Source organism: Schistocerca gregaria, chromosome X (genome assembly GCF_023897955.1).
Source record: "Schistocerca gregaria isolate iqSchGreg1 chromosome X, iqSchGreg1.2, whole genome shotgun sequence".
NCBI classification, from domain to species: domain Eukaryota; kingdom Metazoa; phylum Arthropoda; class Insecta; order Orthoptera; family Acrididae; genus Schistocerca; species Schistocerca gregaria.
Genome location: NC_064931.1, coordinates 410033146 through 410053968, shown reverse-complemented (window position 1 = coordinate 410053968; position 20823 = coordinate 410033146). Strand labels below are relative to the sequence as shown.

Genomic DNA, 20823 nt, shown 5'->3' with positions numbered 1-20823 from the left:
AAAGGTGGTGATGTAAAGTTCCTGATGGCCAGACTTTGCGCCAATGTCCTGATTTAAATACCAAATCTCTGTGCAATGTCTCATGAATTAAGGGCACGTGACATTTATGGTGATTGATAAGTTGGATGGGGGTGTGAAGCTTAGTGCCCCCATTAGTGCTGTTAGTGATGAGCAGGGTATGTGCTGGCACTGGATTTCACCCACTCCCTTCTCTCACCATTGTCGAGTGCTAGTAATAGTGCTCCATAGATTTCGTGTTTGTTTTGAATAGTTAGAGTCTCTTTGTGAACCATAGTGCCAGTAGTGCTAGTGTTTGTTTTCAATACAGTCCAGAGACAGGTAGTGTGATTTTCATTGTTTTCTACGAGAAAGTGTCCAGCAACCACAGTTTAGTCAACCATCAGCCGCCTTTAGTGAATTAGCAGTCTAGTTAAAAGTTGATTATTTAACTCTCTACAGTAAATTGATTTCTTAGGATGGATAGGATGTGTGACTGCTGTGTATGGATGCAGGAGGAGCTGGCCATTGTTCGCGAACAGCTGAATGTGTTGATGGCCGCGGTCACCCATTTTCAGGCTGCTGCCTCGGAGTATAGTGGCAGTGGGGAGTCTGGTGCGTCGCATGGTACATCCCATGTGTTACAAGCTTCACCCACTGTCCCTGCTGTCGAGACATTTTCGCGGGTACTGGGTGCGGTTGGGCCACCCTCTCCCCAAGGGGAGTGGCGGGTTCAGCGGCGTTTGCGGCGCAGGAGGCGGAGGGTCAATGAGGAGGCTGGCCGTGTGGCATCGCCCGCTCTGCCTGTGAGTGGACATGTGGCCGCTCCTTCAGCAAGGTCTGAGCAGGCACACGGGGGGAGGGGTTTATTAGTTATTGGGAGCTCCAACGTTAGGCGGGTGATGGAGCCCCTTAGGGAAATAGTGGAAAGGTCGGGGAAGAAGGCCTGTGTTCACTCTGTCTGCTTGTCAGGGGGTCTCATCCGAGATGTGGAGGAGGCCCTGCTGGCGGCGATAGAGAGCACTGGGTGCACCAGACTGTAAATTGTTGCTCGTGTCGGTGCCAATGACTCCTGCTGTCTGGCTTCAGAGGTCATCCTCAGTTCGCACACGCGGTTGGCGGAATTGGTGAAGGCGGAAAGCCTCGCTCGAGGGGTGGAATCTGAACTACCTGCTTGTAGTATCGTTCCCAGAACCGATCGCAGTACTCTTGTTTGGAGCCGGGTAGAAGGCTTAAACCAGAGGCTATCGGGTGGAGAAATGTAGGGTCCCCCTGAATAGGTCAGGTGTGCACTACACGCCGGAAGCGGCTAAAAGGGAAGTGGAATACATGTGGAGTGCACATGTGGGTTTTTTTAGGTTAGAGAATTCCCTCCCTAGGCCCGACAAGACGCCTCCTGAGACGCGACAAGGTAGGAGTAGGCAAAATGCAACAGGGAATAACAATATTAATGTGGTAATAGTAAACTGCAGGAGCATCTATTGAAAGGTCCCAGAACTGCTCTCATTAACGGTCACAATGCCCACATAGTAATAGGGACGGAAAGTAGGCTGTGAAACCAGATGTAACAGTAATGAAATTCTAAACTCAAATTGGAATGTATACCTCAGAGACAGGCTGGGCAGTGAAGGGGGAGGCGTGTTTATAGCGATAAGAAGTGCAATAGTATCGAAGGAAATTGATGGAGATCAGAAAGGTGAAATAATTTGGGTGAAGGTCACAGTTAAAGCAGGCTCAAACACAATTGGATGTGTCTATAGGCCCCCTGGCTCAGCAGCTGTTGTGGCAGAACACCTGAAGGATAATTTGGAAAATATTTCTTGTATATTTCCCCACCATGTTATAGATCTGGATGGAGATTTTAATTTGCCGGATATAGACTGAGAGACTCAAACGTTCATAACGGGTGGCAGGGACTAAGAACCAAGTGAAATTTTTTGAAGTGCTTTATCTGAAAACTACCTTGAGCACTTAAACAGAGAACCGACTTGTGACGATAACATATTAGACCTTCTGGTGACAGACATACCCGAACTATTTGAAACAGTTAACACAGAACAGGGAATCAGTGATCATAAAGCGGTTACTGCATCGATGATTTCAGCCGTAAATAGAAATATTAAAAACGGTAGGAAGATTTTTTTGTTTAGCAAAAGTGACAAAAAGCAGATTACATAGTACCTGACAGCTCAACACAAAAGTTTTGTCTAAAGTACAGATAGTCTTAAGGATCAGTGGACAAAGTTCAAAACCATCGTACAATATGCAGTAGATGAGTATGTGCCAAGCAAGATCGTAAGAGATGGAAAAGAGCCACCGTGGTACAGCAACAGAGTTAGAAAACTGCTGCGGAAGCAAAGGCAACTTCACAGCAAACATAAACATGTCCAAAGCCTTACAGACAAACAAAAATTAGGCGAAGCGAAATGTAGTGTGATGAGGGCTATGCGAGAGGCGTTCAATGAATTCGTAAGTAAAGTTCTATGTACTGACTTGGCAGAAAATCCTAAGAAATTTTGGTCTTATGTCAAAGCGGTAGGTGGATCAAAACAAAATGTCCAGACACTGTGACCAAAATGGTACTGAAACAGAGGATGGCAGACTGAAGGCAACGAAATACTAAGTGTTTTTTCCAAAGCTGTTTCACAGAGGAAGACTGCACTGTAGTTCCTTCTCTAGATCGTCGCACAGATGACAAAATGGTAGATATTGAATTAGACGATAGAGGAATAGAGAAACGGCTAAAATCGCTCAAAAGAGGAAAGGCCACTGGACCTGATGGTATACCAGTTCGAATTTACAGAGTACGCGAAGGAACTTGGCCCCCCTCCTTGCAGCGGTGTACCGTGGGTCTCTAGAAGAGCGTAGCGTTCCAAAGGATTGGAAAAGGGCACAGGTCATCCCTGTTTCCAAGAAGGGACGTCGAACAGATGTGCAGAACTATAGACCTATATCTCTAACGTTGATCAGTTGTAGAATTTTGGAACACGTATTATGTTCGAATATAATGTCTTTTCTGGAGACTAGAAATCTACTCTGTAGGAATCAGCATGGGTTTCGAAAAAGACGGTCGTGTGAAACCCAACTCGCGCTATTCGTCCACGAGACTCAGAGGGCCATAGACACGAGTTCACAGGTAGATGCCGTGTTTCTTGACTTCCGCAAGGCGTTTGACACAGTTCCCCACAGTCGTTTAGTTAACAAAGGTGAGAATATGGACTATCAGACCAATTGTGTGATTGGATTAAAGAGTTCCTAGATAACAGAATGCAGCATGTCATTCTCAATGGAGAGAAGTCTTCAGATTCCGAAGTAAGAGTGATTTGAGGTGTGCCGCAGGGGAGTGTCGTAGGACTGTTGCTATTCACAATATACGTAAATGACCTTATGGATGACATCGGAAGTTCACTGAGGCTTTTTGCAGATGATGCTGTGGTGTTTCAAGAGGTTGTAACAATGGAAAAATTGTACTGAAATGCAGGAGAATCTGCAGCGAATTGACACATGGTGCAGGTAATGGCAATTGAATCTCAATGTAGGCAAGTGTAATGTGCTGTGAATACATAGAAAGATTGATCCCTTATCATTTAGCTACAATATAGCAGGTCAGCAACCGGTAGCAGTTAATTCCAGAAATTATCTGGGAGTACGCATTAGGGGTGACTTAAAATGGAATGATCATATAAAGTTGATCGTCGGTAAAGCAGATTCCAGACTGAGATTCGTAGGAAGAATCCTAAGGAAATGCAATCCGAAAACAAAGGAAGTAGGTTACAGTACGCTTGTTCGCCCACTGCTTGAATACTGCTCAGCAGTGTGGGATCCGTACCAGATAGGGTTGATAGAAAAGAGAGAGAGAGAGAGAGAGAGAGAGAGAGAGAGAGAGAGAGAGAGAGAGAGAGAAGATCCAACGGAGAGCAGCGCGCTTCATTACAGGATCATTTAGTAATCGCGAAAGCGATACGGAGATGATTGATAAACTCCAGTGGAAGACTCTACAGGAGAGACTCTCAGTAGCTCGGTAGGGGCTTTTGTTGAAGTTTCGAGAACATACCTTCACTGAAGAGTCAAGCAGTATATTGCTCCCTCCTACATATATCTCTCGAAGAGACCATGAGGATAAAATCAGAGAGATTAGAGCCCACACAGAAGCATGCCGACAATCCTTCTTTCCACGAACAATACGAGACTGGAATAGAAGGGTGAACCGATAGAGATACTGAAGGTACCCACCACCACACACTGTCAGGTGGCTTGCGGAGTATGGATGTAGATGTAGATCATACAACACAAACATTACGTAACACACTCAAACTCACTCACTGTACATACATATAGTTGTAATGTAATGACAGGTTGTTTTACTGATGGGCTAACACCATCAGCATTTTCCACTCACAAATAATCCCATTTTTTATCTTCCTTTTCTACCCTTTTCTCCTTTAAATCTATGTTACATGTATTCACTGTTTTAATGATACTCATAGTACTCACGAGTTGCTCTGGATTGCTGTCCTGTAAAAAAGTTACTGCTGCTGATAAAAAATTCTCTGTATATCCTCCAGAGTAGCTGGCACTGGATTTCACCCAATTTCATAGAAATAGAATGGAGTGCAGTATGGATGAAGTGTTAAAAATTATACAAAAACCAACAAAAGAGAACAACACAAAACAGTGATGCAGACACACAAATACGCTAGTATTATACACTTATTACAGCTTAATATTCTGTCTGTGTGGCTATGCGTGACTCACTACCCTATACTTAGTGTGTGATGAGCTTTACTCACAACAAAATACAGTACCCATTACATACAGTACAAATTGATTCACATGGCAGTGAAATAATTTAGTTTCAATGCCAGATCATTGCCCAACATTATTCAGAAGACTGTTATGTTAAGTGACCAAACTGTCTGTAACTGGTACCAACCTAGTGCATGGCAACTAATACCCTGATAAATTACATTGTAATTTGCGTCTCATTGGCATTAAATACACATCCCTGGTATTCCCTCTAAACAGTGACAAGTCTGCAGGTCCCTGCTGTTTTAACAGATGCTACTTTGAGTGCAGAAATAAAGTCCGTACAATTTGACATGGCCACACAAAATAAACACCAGTGGAAAGGCCAGCAGAAAGATATTCGCTGCACTGCAGCAGCTAGGATGGAAGTCTGGATGGTGACGAAGACAACAATGACGATGCTGCAGACGTGATTCCAGTACAATGGTGGCAGCTGATGTAAACACGTCTGACAGTTTGTAAGGGCCTGGGCTGAGACCCTTATGGTTGTGGGACAGCAGAGTATGAAGTACATGCGAGCATGTATGCTAATGAAATAACATTAGCAAGAAATATATTTATTAGTAGAGTATTGTTTCAGAGGAATCATTTTCACTGCAGCAGCTGTGAGGAAGGCTGCGAACACAGCACACAGAGAATAACACACTGGTTCATGGACTTAAGAAGATATTGGAGGCTGTTGCCTCCATTGTGACAGCTCTCTCATAATACTGTAATGATATGTAGGGTAGTGGGTGGCAGGTGCAACTTGTATAGTGGTGTCGACCACCAGATTGTAGACTGTGTGTTACTAGGGCATTCTCGCAGACATCAAAAGTGTGTGTCTGAGTAAACTCCAGCAGCTCAGTAAATGATGTAGACGAGAGTGCAGCGTTATTACATGCCTCTCCAGTAGAGGTAGACCGTCGATGTCTGTGTCTGCCCACAGATGCAAGTCAGGGGCAGCAGCCTTTAACAAGCCTCCTGGATGCAGCGATAGATTGACAGTGTGTCAAACACCATCAGTTTGGCTCTCAGCAAAGTGGAGGTAGAAATCCAGAAGACTTCACACCAGTGGGTGAGATGTTGGCAGCTCACAGCTACTGGGTTCAGTAGACAATGCAGGCAGCAATCTCGAAGGTAGAAGTCATCTGACGAATAATAGGAAGCGCATCTTGGGATCAACATCATAGATAGTTCACTGGAACTGGATAGTATGTGGGCTTGGAAGCCTGAGTATTTATTACTGTCTGTTTTGAGTCAGGTCCATTATGTATTTCCAAGGATGACCGCTTTTGTCTTAATTTTATGGACTCGTCCGCATTCTTTGCCACACCTCAGTGTTGCAACAGTGGCTTTCAGGGCTTTGTTTGGTGCTCCTCTGCCATGTCAGTGGGCTGATAAGTGTTCTTGTGGAACCTTTACTCATTCTTGTGGCATTGTGCTGTGCTGTCAGAATTATGTTATGATCCCTCGTAAGTGAGATTGTGTTCTTGAATTAATGATTCAGACTTATTGCTCAAGTCAAGTGAAGAAGCAGCAGCAGCAGCAGCAGCAGCTTTTGAGGTGTGCCATATTATTTGTAGTCTGTCTGTTTCTCATTCTGATTTCTATACAGCGTGCTGTCCTAGTTTAACTTGAAGAAAACTTTTAGGAATTTTGTGTTTGCCCATGGCATTTTTCTACTGCCCAACAGTTCTATTATATCTGTGTGCAGTGTGTCATACACCACATCATCGTCACGGGTTGTAGCTGACATTTGGTCTCGGTAGACTCAGTTATCCCTTAAATCATACTAGTTTCTTTTGAGAAGAGTATCATTAATTTCTTTTCCAATATTTCAGAGCAGAGTGCCTCAGTGGTTAAGACATTGCACTTACATTCATATGGGTGGCAATTCATATCTGCATTCAATCAGATTTAGGTTTCCTTCGTGAAAGGGCACAATTGATTGCTTTCCGCAGTATTAGCTAAAGCTTCATCTCTAATGATCTCATAATTGACAGGTCATTACATCCTGATATTAATTCCTTCCATTAGTGTCTGTCAAATACAAACTTTTTCTCTATTTCATTGTTGTGTGCAGCAGAACAAGGGATGAAGAGTTCATCAGTATAATATCTTCTGCATTTTTGTTTTCTGTATGGAGAAAAATTGAGATGAGGATACTACTTTGAGCTACCTCATTCAAATTGGAGCATCATTCTTGGAGTGGTATTCTGGTAGAAAAGTGTATTACATCAGATATTATGTCGTGATGGCAGTGTTCTGCTCTTTTGGCCAACAGTGAAGACAGATATATTTAAGTCCAGTGGTAGGTGCCAGCCTCCAGCTAATCACATGCTTCGGGAGGATGACGGCCCAAACCCCACTCTGACCATTCTGATCTAGATTTTCGGTGACTTCCATAAATTGCTTCTGACAAATGCTGGGGATGGTTCCTTTGAAAGGGCGTGGCTGACTTCTTTCTCCATCCTTCCCTAATCCAATAGGGCCGATGACCTCGTTGTTTGGTCCCCTCCCCTAAATCAACCAACCAACCAATTATATGCTTGCTGTGTTTTTTGTTAGAAGTGCATGCAGCACCTTATCAAGAGTGGCTGGCTGCAAACCAGTGACAGTGCCCGTTGCCACTGCAATCTAACACACAAAGTTATTTTAATTGAGGGGTTGAGAGTAAAAGTAGTACAAATGACATTTCACAAGAAAATGATCTACATGCACATTTGGTATGCTAAAGTGTGGATCTCTTCTGAGTAAAAGAAGTAGAAGCAGTTTCCTACATAATGCTGCAGTCTGTGATGATAAAATTTAGGCTCTAAGTTTGAGCAAATGTCTGGACTGCATTTAGAATACAGTAAGTACAAGTGAAATAGTGGGCAGAAGTAGAAGTGCTGCTATGTTTTATGAATGTTCAAGCGTGGTTTTTTTGAAAGTACAGCAATATTCCAAAGTGTAAGTTTTTAGAGTACTTATATTTAATGCGTAATTAAATAAGCCATATTTTGAAATACCGCTTCCACATCTTGAGACAGTCACATATTGACATAATAGAGCACCAGGTCCTTGAACCTGGCCATACATACGTGAAATATGGTTAAGAATTTGGTCTTTGAAAAGGCAAAGAAACATTTCGAATATTTATTTTTTCTGCCAAGAGGCATTGGAAGCAGTGAAGCTGGTCATTAGAATGATTCTCGTAGTGCAAATGAAAATTGGAAACTTTCTTTGAATTACAGCTATGGATCCATAGCAAAGGACAAAGTTGCTAAAGACACAGAAGGAAACAATATGCATTGGAGGAGTACCAGGTGGATTTGAATCAGCAAAGAAAGTCCTCCAACAGTGCAGTTAAAGTACTCACTAAACTGTGATCTTTAATTTGTAGAAGTGGATTTTATGAAGTCCAAAATTGGTCTGTCGTCCATACCTCTTCTGCAGCCTTGACATTGAGATGAGTTTGAAATAGACTGAGGAATGGAAAAATCTCCTGGAGATAAAGTACTACTTCCCTCCACTTTATCAGGAGTTGTATAACAATAAGAGGACTAGCCAGACGTCTGGGAGCGAAACACTCCACTCAGTGCTTAGTATGTACTCAGACTGTTTGGGATTCTTCTGCTACAATGAAACCATTGTTTTTTTGGTGAAAGCTTTTAAGACAAATTTGTGAAAGTTGAGTCTCTTGGAAATACATGAAATGGTTCGTTATTAATTAATAATTTCCTCTGTTGCCCATTCTCATTTACCTTAGTCTTTGAAGGTGATGCCCTCCCGGCTGGGGTATGTCATCTTCTGTTGTCTCCTGTCCTCTTTCACCCCCATGACACTATAGGATTTCTCTGTGCCTGATATCCAGCACAGTAGCCAGTCCATTGTGGTGGGGCCGTCATGTACCCATTTGTTGGTAGCCCCCTGACAACACAGGGCACTACTGATGCCTGAGCTGGAAACTCCCCATGTATGCCAAGGAGTAGATGCCTGTCTTCCTGGAGCATCAGGACACACGGCAATGGCCAGTTGGCCTTTGCTGTGGCCGGGTTTCGGCCGTGGGAAGAGCCCCTGATCAGAGTGGGTGGCATTAGGGCAAATGACCTGCAATGAAGCGGACTAAGTCATCTCTTGCTGGTGACCATACAGCAAGTTAGAATACAATGCCGACAGTTATGACCCTAAATCATTTCCTTCCCTTGCTGCACCATGGGGGGAGCGTTGCGAGTTTTCAAATATAAATGAAATGATGTGATGTGGCCCTCAACTATGCACCCTCAGACTCAAAGTTGAAATATTAAGTTTTGGCTCGTTTCGTTGTCTAGGGGCTGGGATATATAGTTGCCACATTACAAGCCAAATATTGTTGAGTCTACAGTATACAATACTAATATATACATGAATCGAATGTTCGAAGGTTCCTATCACTCGGTAACTGCGAATTTTGAATGTTATATAGAAATTTATGAATGAAAAATTGCAATTAAATAAAATCTGCAGGTACTATTTTAACTACTTTGAATGATGAGTATGATAGCAGAAGTACCTTTAAAAATGCTCTTTATTTCTGTAAAACACTTAGAGGTGTCGATGATCCAGCAATTAAATAAAATATTAGTTGAATAACAGGGAAACAATAGATTCCTACTTCACACAATTAGTTATGAACAACATAGCTTGCGAGATGTTCACCTCGAAACGCATACTACATCTTCACTGCAGAAGCCACCGAAGTCTCACAGGTGCACAGGTCAACACTAAGAAATATTTGTATCTTTTGCGACCACGCGCAACTCGTTCCACACTCTCAAAGTCTCTCCTGCGACCATGCGTCCGTCGCACTGTACTGTCCAGAACTCTCTCTCCGTGTCCTGTGCCCTCGCACTGCTCTGTACAAAACTGCCTTCCCCCACTTCCATACAGTCTCTCCATGTGTCCTTTTTGGAATGATCGCTGTGATTGGCTAGAGCGTTCCCGCCCTGTCTCCAAGCCATTGCACACTCACAAACATAATGAAACACATTCAAAATACTGGATTTACATTTAAATAACTTGAAATTAAAGAAATATTCCTAAGGCTGGACCATAAACACGGTCTAACACAATTATTAAATACATAAACAGATTAAATACACATACATCGAAGGAATAGAAAAGAAGTAAGCCAGTAGCCTAATGTCTCTGTGCTTCTAAACACAGTGAATAATTTACCAATTTCTTCATGTGTAGTATATATCGGATATAAACAAAGACATAGATGAATAAATATACTTATAAGCATGCTGTCACAGTTCTTTCGTGTAACTGTGGAGTATTTATAGCATGACGTGATTGATAGTAATCAGCCACTTTCACCTCCAATAACTTGTGTAGTATTAAAGTTACATGTCTTAATGTATACCAGTTTAGGTTTACACTAATAGCTTTCTAAAGACATGCCAATCGACAAAATCAGATGAACCATTTAGATTTTGGAAATTCGTTGCTGGGTGTTACTTGTATAATTTATCGTCAGATACTAAAGTTTATTAGTTTAAAGATATTGAATATCTGATTACACCATCAGAATTGTCGTGCAAATAATGCTAAGGTACATGTTTCTTTTTAAGGTATCATGATTCATCTGGCTACTCTTAATTTCTGTACGAGCTGTGAAATGGCTGCCATTAAGGTTCCACAAAGTCCGCCATCTTCAGCACTCCCGGCATGTAAGTCTCTTTCATTGACTCAGCATCACAAAGGAATTTCCAGCCATGTGGTTCAGCTACTGTGTGGCATCAGGTGGTTGCTAATAAGCCGCCGCTTTGACGAGCGTCCTGTGCGGCCGCCCCAACTCCGAACATAGAATATTTCCAGGGTGCCACAACTCGCCCGTTACCTCACAACTTAGGGCTGCAAAACGGCAAGAGCCATATTTGCATCAGTTTTTAGTCTGTATCGGAACTTATGGGGACTCTTTTGTACTGACAAAGCCTCAGATTTTCATTGAACATCTGGAGGACAAGATTGGAGAAGTGACAGCGGTGTCAAAGATGCGAAATGGTGCAGTATTGATTCAGACAGCATCCCCAGCCCAATCCCGAGTGTTAGTCACCTGTGACGAGCTTGGTGGTATTTCTGTTTCTGTCACTCCCCATACAAGCCACAACATGGTCCAGGGGATCATTTTTCGTCGCTTTCTCCTTTTGCAGTATGACGGCGAGCTCCGCGCCAATTTAGAATGGCAGGGTGTTCATTTCATCCGGTACTTTTACCAGGGACCCAAAGACAACATGGTTGCTAATGGTGCCTTCATCTTGGTGTTTGAGTGTGATTCATTGCCAGAAAAGATCAAGGTGATGGTTTACTGCTGTGATATTAAACCATACATCTGTCCCCCTATGTAGTCCTTTAAGTGCTGGAAGTTCAGGCACGTTTTCCGGCTGCAGTTCCAGCGTCACACCGAGACAGTGGACGTCCACTGCACCCAGATACTCCATGTGTGCCACCTCCCTCTTGGCATCAACTGTGGAGACCACTACTCCCCCTGCTCGCCGGACTGCACAATACTTCAAAAGGAGCGGAAAGGCATGAAGTAAAAGACCCTGGACTGGTTTACTTACACAGAGGCTAAATTCGAAAGATTACATCACATTTCGTTGACGTCGGCATGTGCTGCAGCTACATCACTATCGCTGTTCCAAGTGCCAGTGCTTCCTCTCTCTGTGCCACAAACAGTGGGCCTCCGGGCCACCAGAATATGTCTGCCCCCTTGGTGGTAGGGGGCAAATCTTCCTCCATTGCTCCTAAAGCACCTACTTCAGGAGCAAGGCCCCCTCAAACACAGGGGACTTTGGTCCCTTCCCCCCCTGCTCCTCTCATGTTAAAGGGGTCCCTTGGGGCCCTCTCTCCCAAGGTCTCCACTATTGCCATGGCAAACACTCGCCAGTGGCTCAAGGAGCCAAAAGCTGCTGGATGAACAGCTTCAGTCTTCCTCCGCGCCTGAAGCTGCTTCAGAGAAATCTGTCCAGCAAGCCCCTAAAGAGAAGTGAGAGAACAAGCAAATTAACTAATAGTCTGCTAATCAAGAGAACCCTCTGGTGGCCCCAACATCACCACTCCCTATCAATTCTGCATCTGAGGATACAGTGGAGATGCGTCCCCTGCGGACTTGGATCTCACTGATGCCTCATCCAACATCGCAATGGCTACAAATACTTAATTGGTGGCAGCAGGTGACCCTGAGGCATAACCTTCCTCCTTTCTCACTTCATGCCTTCCCACCCTCATGATATCGTCATCCTCCAGTGGAATCGTCTGTTTTCTCCACCACCGGGTTGAGCTGTGGCAACTCTTAAGCTTTACACCTGCTTTCTGCATTGACCTCCAGGAAACCTGGTTCCCGACAATGTGAATACCTGCCCTCTGCAGCTATAAGGGATATTACAGCCACCGTAGTGACTATAATAGTGTCAGGTGGAGTTCGTGTCTATTTCCTGAACTCAGTATGCAGTGAACCTGTGCCCCTTCACACCCCTCTTGAATCTGTGGCTGTCAGGATAAAGACGACGTAGGAAATAACTGTCTGCAATGTATCTCTTCCTCCAGATGGTGCAGTATCCCTGAACGCATTGGCTGCACTGATTGAACAACTCCCTAAACCTTTCCTACTTTTGGGAGATTTTAACACTCACAACACCTTGTGAGGTGGCATAGTTCTTACTGGCAGAGGCAGAGATTTCGAAAATTTACTCACAACTTGACCTCTGCCTCATAAATACAGGTGGCCCCACACATTTCAGTGTGGCACATGGCACATATTCGGCCATTGTTATCTTGGTTTGCAGTCCTGGTGTTCTCCCATCTATCCATTGGAGAGCACATGACGACCTGGGTGGTAGTGACCATTTCCCCATCTTCCAGTCACTGCCCGTGGATGCCTGCCCAGATGATCTTTAAACACGGCAAACTGGAAAGCCTTCACCTCTGCTGTCAGTGTTGAACCTCCCCCACATGGTAACATCGATGTGGTGGTTGAGCAGGTAACTACAACTATCGTTTCTGCGGCGGAAAATTTGATCCCACGAAAGACAATCCCTTGGTGATGACCCACCGGAAGTCGCTGAGGCAATCCAGGAGTGTCGGTGAGCTCTACAGCGGCGTAAGTGACACCCTTCCTTGGAGAACCTCATAGCTGTTAAACATCTCCGTGCCCATGTTCGCCAGCTTATCAGAAGGCGGAAACAAGAGTGTTGAGAGAGAGATACATCACCTTCCCAAGTCTGGGCAAAGATCAAACTAGTTTTTGGGTACCACACCACAACAGGTGTTACTGGTGTTAACATAAATGGCGTGTTATCTACGGATACAAACGAAATTGCCGAACACTTTGTGGAGCACTATGCTCGCGCCTCTGTGTTGAAGAATTACACCCCAGCCTTTCACCCTCTCAAACGGCAGAAGGAAAAGAAAGTCCTCTTGTTCACTACATGCCATAGTGAATCCTTTAACACCCCATTTACAGAGTGGGAGCTCCTCAGTGCCCATGCACATTTCCCTGACACTGCTCCTGGGCCAGATCGGATCCAGTCAGATGCCTTGCCTGACTACAAGCGACATCTCCTCATGATCTTCAACCGGATCTGGTGCGATGGCATCTTTTCATAGCACAGGCGGGAGAGCACCATCATTCCAGTGCTCAAACACGATAAAAACCCACTTGATGTGGATAGCTGTCTTTCTATCAGCCTCACCAACGTTCTTTGTAAGCTGCTGGAATGTATGGTGTGTTGGCGGTTGGGTTGGGTCCTGGAGTCACGTGACCTACTGGCTCGATGCTGGGATGGTTTTTACCTGGGTTGCTCAACAAATGGTAACCTTGGGTCCCTCGAGTCTGCCATCGAAACATCCTTTTCCAGATGCCAACATCTTGTTGTAGTCTTTTTGATTTATGAAAAGCCTATGACTCCACCTGGCGGCATCGTATCCTTACCACAATATACCAGTGGGGTCTCTGGTGCCCGCTTCCGATTTGTATCCATAATTTCCTGTCACATCGTACTTTCTGTTGTGTCCAAGTTGGTACCCCCCCTCCTCCCATATCCAGGTGATTGGGGTCCCACAACGCTCGGTATTAAGTGTAACTCTATTTTTATTGGCCATTAAAGGTCTAGCAGCAGCTGTAGGGCCGTCCGTCTCACCCTCTGTGTGTGCAGACGACTTCTGTATTTTGTACTGCCCCACCAGTACTGGTGTTGAGCGGCGCATACAGGTAGCCATCCACAAGGCGCAGACATGGGCACTAGCCCATGGCTTCCAGTTTCCGGCCACAAAGTCGTGTTAAGTACTTCTGTCGGCATTATACTGTACGTCTGGAACCAGAGCTTTACATTACTGACGATCCCCTCACTGTAGTGGAGACGTACAGAGTTTTAGGACTGGTTTTAGATGCCAGATGGACTTGGCTTCCTCACCTTTGTCAGCTTAAGCGAAGTGCTGGCTGTATCTCAATGCCCTCCGCTGCCTGAGCAACACCAACTGGGGTGCAGATTGCTCTACGCTGCTGCAGCTATACAGAGCACTTGTTAATCCTGCCTTGACTATGGGAGTCGGCGTATGGTTCGGCAGTGCCCTCAGCGTTGCATTTACTCGACTCAGTGCACCACTGTGACGTTCGACTAATGACGGGAGCTTTTAGTGCGGAGTCCGGTGACCAGTGTCCTTGTGGAGGCCGGAGTCCTTCCTTTGCAGGTCAGGCATGGGCAAGTGCTGGCCACTTAGGTTGCACACATTCGTAGTTCACCTGCACGTCCAAATTACCGTCTCCTTTTCCCAGCCATGGCGGTTCATCTCCCACATCAGCGGCCCAGGTCAGGGCTTACAATTACAGTTCACAGCCGATCGTTTATATCTGAACTGGAGTCCTTGCCTTTACCACCTATACTGGAGGACCATTCATGTACACCTCCATGGTGCATACCTAGGCTGCGGCTTTGCCTGGAACTTTCGCATGGTCCAAAAGACTCAGTTCACTCCATGGCTCTCTGCTGTCACTTCCTCTCGATTCTTGACATGTGCCGAGGCCATAAAGTGGTGTACACTGAAGGTTTGATGGCTGATGGTCACGTAGGCTTCGCGTATGCCCATGGAGGACTTATTGAACAGCATCTCGTGCCCAACGGCTGCAGTGTTTTTACTGCAGAGTTGGTGGCTATATCTCGTGCTCTTGAGCACATCTGTCCATGCTCTGGGGAGTTGTTTCTTCTGTATACTGACTCCTTGAGCAGCCTGCAAGCTATCAACCAATGCTACCCTCTTCACCCTTTGGTAGCAACCATCTAGGAGTCCATCTATGCTCTGGAACAGTCCAGTCGTTCAGTGGTGTTTGTGTGGGCTCCAGGACACACTGGAATCCCAGGCAACGAACTTGAGAGGCTAGCCAAACAGGCTACTCAGAAACCGCTTGTGGAGATTGACATTCTAATAACTGACCTGCGTTCGTTTTTACATCACCAGGTTTTTTGGCTTTGGGAGACGGAATGACAGTCTCAGTATGCACAACAAACTGTGTGGCATTAAGGAGACTACGAATGTGTGATAGTCCTCCATGCAGGCCTCTCACAGGGACTCTGTGGTTCTCTGCTGGCTCCGCATTGGTTGACCCACGACTACCTCTTACACCATGAAGACCCACCTCAATGTCAATGCAGTGCCCGGTTGACAGTGGCCCATATTCTGGTGCGCTGTCCCACTTTGACTGCCCTGTGACGAAGTCTTCGGTTACCTGACTCGTTTCCGCTAATTTTATCTGACAATTCCACATTGGCTCATTTAGTTTTATGGGTCATTCCATGTCATGTCACCCAGGCCTTGACACCAACCATGTCAGATTTTGATGAAACTTGGTACAATTACTTCTTTTATCATCCTGAAAGCACTTGTAAATTTTTTTGCTCTATCTCTTATAGTTTTTTTAATAAATTTTTAAAGTTTTTAGATTTGGCCTTGTTTCAGTAGTTGGAAATCATAACTTAAACGTGTCCTCACAACTAAGAAAATTGTATATTAAAGAATACTCACGATATCAGTATGAAATTTTGGAATAAGTTTGTGTATTATATCTAAATGTTAAAAAAAACCATACAGATATATTAAAATCTTCCAAATGGGAAAAAAATGACTTTTTTTGCTGACGGGTGTTTAGTTTTACAAAAACTGCTATATGTAGAGTCTCAGACCTGATAGAAAGCTCAAATTTGTTTTAAAATACTCTTAATTGTATAGGCTATTAGATAAAAGAAAAATTGTTGGCTTTTTAACCTGTTTAATAGTTATCTAATTTTTAAAGTAATATTATGTTTTAAAAATAAAAAGTACCAAGTGACCTAGACACCGAAAATAAGTTTTTGTCTACTTGGAGTAACAATGTACACTTGGATTTTGTTTTGTTACTCCTGTGTTTTGAAGTAAAAAATTATTACAGTGTTAAATAGTGCTTGGATAGTATTTTATTAAGTTTATTCGAACTTTCAGTAAGTACTGTTACTTAGTTTACAGAGATTCTTTTCCAATATCCTATAAAAGTAACCAGAACAGTAATCAGACCAAAAGTGAAATCGGTGTGTCAGATATTCAAACCTGTAGCGTAGGGTTATTTAAAAAATCTGACTGTTTCCAAACAACCTACACACCTTAAAAAAAGTTACAACTGGTATCTGAATTGAGTGAGGAACAAAAAGATTTGATCCACTTACGATCTGGAATTAATATGTGTGAATATAAGAATATATGGTCACACCACAGCTACTACTTTTTAAGTGTTGTTGAAAAGTATAAAACATGTGTAGACCCACTAAAAAACCACAAAAAGCCCATCAAAAAATCGTTGAGAAGTGTAGGCTTGGATATTTCTAAACAATTACTGACAAAAAATATTAGCATAAAACCTGGACAAAAGCTTTGCTCAACATGCCGTAACTTTTGTGAGGAAAAATTAATAAGAGTTGAAGTCAATGAAAGTGAAACAGATGATGAAGTCATGGTTGAATTATAATCATTGGAATCCAGAAATGAATCCCTCTTACAAACAAACATTGCTCTTGATAATTTAGGTTTAACACTGGTAAAGCTTTATGGCTTGTCAGAACAAAGTAAAGGATCTTATTTTAAAAGGAAGGTTAGCAGTATTGAAAAGACTGCAAAAAAGGCAGTTTCAAAAGCATTAAAATATGATGATGATGAAGAAGATACAAGTGTGGTTGAGAAAGCAAAGGATTTAGATGTAATGATTTCTCTTATGAAAGAGAAGATTTCATCTGTTGGGAGGTCTAGAAAAATCCAGATTCTGACCTTGGCTCCAGATGCCTGGAGTCGAAATAAAGTGATGAAAAAATTTAATGTAAGTGAGTACATGGTGTGACAAGCTAGAAAGCTAAAATCTGAAAAGGGTATTTTGGAAATTCCTGGTCCAAAAAAGGTAAAACTCTTTCTGAAAATACAGTAAGACTTGTAACAGATTTTTATGAAAAGATGAAAGTTCCAGAGTGCTACCTGGAACTAAAGACAAAGTAAGTGTTCAAAAAAATGTGTACATGCAAAAAAGACTCCTTTTGTGTAACTTGAGAGAACTCTATTATTCTTTCAAATGGGAGAATCCCCAGATAGAAGTAGGATTTTCAAAATTTTGTTTCTCAAGATCTAAATGGTGTATTCTTGCTGGTGCTGCAGGTGCGCGCACACACACTGTATTTGTATGCAGTATCCACCAGAACGTTAAACTATTACTGGATGCTGTGAAAATTGAAGAATCTTATAAAGACCTAATTAAGATGCTTGTGTGCAACACGGAAAACAAAAACTGCATGCTACATCATTGCGACAGCTGTCCTGCAAATACTGCACTAATTGAGTACTTAACTGAAAAGCTAAGTGAAGATAATGATTTAGAAGAAGAAATTGTAATCAGTCAGTGGGTTAACACAGACAGGGCAGAAATGATCAGTCTATCAGTGTTGAAGACTACATTTCTTTATTGGTTAGGTCATTGAAAAAGCTCACCCTGCACTTGTTTATTTCAAAATCCCAATCAGCAGCCTTTAAAAGATTGAAAGAAGACCCACCACCCAAAACAGCAATTATTGTGATGGATTTCTGTGAAAATTATTCCTTTGTTATACAAAATTAGATCCAAGGTTACCAGTGGAATAGAGGTGATTGCACTCTACACCCAGTTGGAGTTTTTCTAAGAAATGAGGAAAACAATGTTTTTGTTTCCAACCACTGTTTTATTAGTGATGACCAAGAACATGACACTGGTTTTGTTAACTTTGTACAAAAAGAAATTACAAAGTGACTGTCATTACATCATACTGACATTGACTCAGTTCACTACCTTACAGATGGTTGTGCTGGGCAGTACAAAAATAAAAACAGTTTTAAAAATTTGACTGAACACTTGAAAGACTGTAATTTGAAGGCCCAACACTTTTTTTTGCAACAAGTCATGGGAAGTCAATTTGTGATGGCCTAGGAGGAACTATTAAAAGAATTTTAAGGAAAGCCGGTCTACAGCTTTCAGACGAAGAACAAATAATGACAGCAAACGATGTGTACAAGTTTTGTGAAAAAAATATTGAAAACATTCATTTTCATTTTATTGACAAAAAAGAAGCTGATTTGCTACGGTTAAAACTAGAAAAATGTTTTTCAGCAACCCGAACCATTCCTGGAACAAGAAGTTTTCATAACTTCCAACCACTTCCAACAAACAACCTTGAAATTAGAAGGACTACATATAGTGTAAAAACCCTCCTTAGTCTTTTCTTTCCATTCTTCGTCTGATTGGGTTCATGTTGAACCATCCATAAATAGCTATGTGGCTGCAAATTATGATGGTAACTGGTACTTTCGACTGGTAAAAACAATATTCAATGATGATGAAGATGCAGAAATTCTATTTCTACATCCTTCAGGACCAGCTGCTTCATTTTATCGGCCTGAAATAGAAGATTCTTTGCATAGTGCCTTTGGAGCACATAGTCTGTGTAGTAGATTTACCTCAATCAAGTGGCACTGGAAGAATTATTACTAAAAAAAAAGACTGAAAGCTCTTGGATGAAGTGGAAAACCAGTTTGAATCAGCATTAATGTTTATTAAAAAGACAAAATTACTCAAAAATTCAATGTTTCAAGCAATTAGTTGGGTTATACACAAGTGTCGTAAGTACATCTTTGTACATAATTCTAATGTAATCTACTATAATTAATAAACATGTTAAAAATCCATCATTATTTTTGTTTTATCAAGTAGCCTATATGTTTAAGAGTAAATTAAAACAAATTTGAGAATTCTGTCAGGTCTGAGACACTAGATATTGGAATTCTTATAAAACAAAACATCCGTTAAAAAAAAAGAAAAATACATATATAATTTTTTTCGTAGAAAATATTAATAAATTGAATAGTATCATTTTTATCTTCAAATATATATAATAAAAAAAACTTGCGGAAAAAATTCATGATGTTATCTAATGAGTTTTTAAGATAAGCAATTTTAAAGTTTTGAATACAAATTAAATTTACCATTTCCGAAGGTTCGGGAAACACAAAACATAAAAACTTTAAAAATTTATAAATAAACCTATAAGAGATACAGCAAAAAAATTTGCAGGTGTTGTCAGGATGCTATTAGAACCATTGAGCCAAATTTCATGAAAATCTAAGGAGGTGGGTGTAAAATTTATTTTTTATTGGGTGATTTGATATGGAATGACCCTTATGTTTTATTTGTGAGGGTGGGTTTTATTATTCTGTATAAGTTTTAGTGCACGTCCTCTGGCCCTCTATGTCCTCCACCCATGTGCTTTTAGGTTGGAGGTTTTAATGTGTTGCAGAGTGGCTGGCTTCTGCTTTGTATTCTCATGGTCAGTCAGTCATGGTAATCCGTTTTGTCATTTTAATATCTTCTACCTGATTCTTGCATTTCTGTTGTTTTCTTCTCCCCTTTTGTCCATTTGTTTGTTGCCCTTCCATCGTTCTTGTGGTTTTTCCTTTCTCTCCGTTTTGTGTTGTCAGTCTTGCTTATTTTATTCTCGCCCCTGTGGCATTGTTTTATTCAGAACAAGGGACAGAAGACCTAGCAGTTTGGTTCCTTCCCCCTCCCCCCTCTTTTAAACCAACCATCCTCTCCTCTTCTCCAAGAAACAGGTTTCAATGATGACGCTTCTCCAATGCTCTATGGTTAACATGCATTCTGTCGGAACCATTCTGGTCCCAAGGGTGCATCCAGAGGGGTTTATGCTTTGGTTCATAAAGCTGTCATCAGTGAATGGATTCCCCTTTGTACTCTGTTGGGGACAATTGTGGTGTGGGTGCAATTGACCTCAACGATTGCCATTTTCAGTGTATTGATCATATTAATGCAATGACTTCTCCCCACCTTCCCCCTTTTCTCCTACTTCGGTACTTCAACACACACCACCCTCTGTGGGGGAGTACAACTTTGTTTGGTAGGGTCCTTCTAATTAACCATTTTCTCACAGATTATTATCTGTATGTCCTCAGTGATGGTTCTTCTTTTCAGCTGTCGATCTGATGATCTCGTCCCCTAATCTTGTGACTTCACTACATGACGACCTTTGTGGCAGTGACCACATTCTGGTGATGTTGTTTCCTTGCCCCCACCAGACAGATTGACTACAGTATAGGGCACTTCAGAGCCAACCGGCCTTTGTGTGCCTCTGCTATTACATCTGCCACATCCGTCAGATTGTATAGAGGAGGTTGTGCAAGGTGTCTCAGGATGTGATCATCCTGTGCTGGAACTGTTATTTTACTTTCTTTGTGTCCTCTCCACCATCAGCTGGTGCTGTGGCGGACCAAAGACTTTGCAGTAGCTATTCAGGATCGTCGACGAGCTGTAAAATGATTAAGGTGGAAGTCCTTCATGCTAAGGCTCATTGTCTAATCAAATACAGTAAGAAGGACTTCTGAGAGAGCTATTTCTCAGCTGGCCACGGTGGCAGAGCGGTTCTAGGTGCTTCAGTCTGTAACCACGCGACTGCTACGGTCGCA

The 20823-nt window shown here is 42.5% G+C and overlaps 1 protein-coding gene across 2 annotated transcripts in view; it reads left to right on the top strand.

The window, feature by feature from the left end:
- LOC126298782 (kelch-like protein 5) overlaps window positions 1-20823 on the top strand; it is a 269167-nt gene that overhangs the window by 12431 nt on the left and 235913 nt on the right. Inside the window, exon 2 of one of the 2 annotated variants that reach the window (XM_049990243.1) lies at window positions 10383-10481. The exons of the other annotated variant lie outside the window; for it this stretch is intronic. The gene's annotated coding sequence lies outside the window, so the exon portion shown is untranslated. The remainder of the gene's footprint in view (window positions 1-10382; window positions 10482-20823) is intronic. 2 annotated transcript variants of the gene reach the window in all.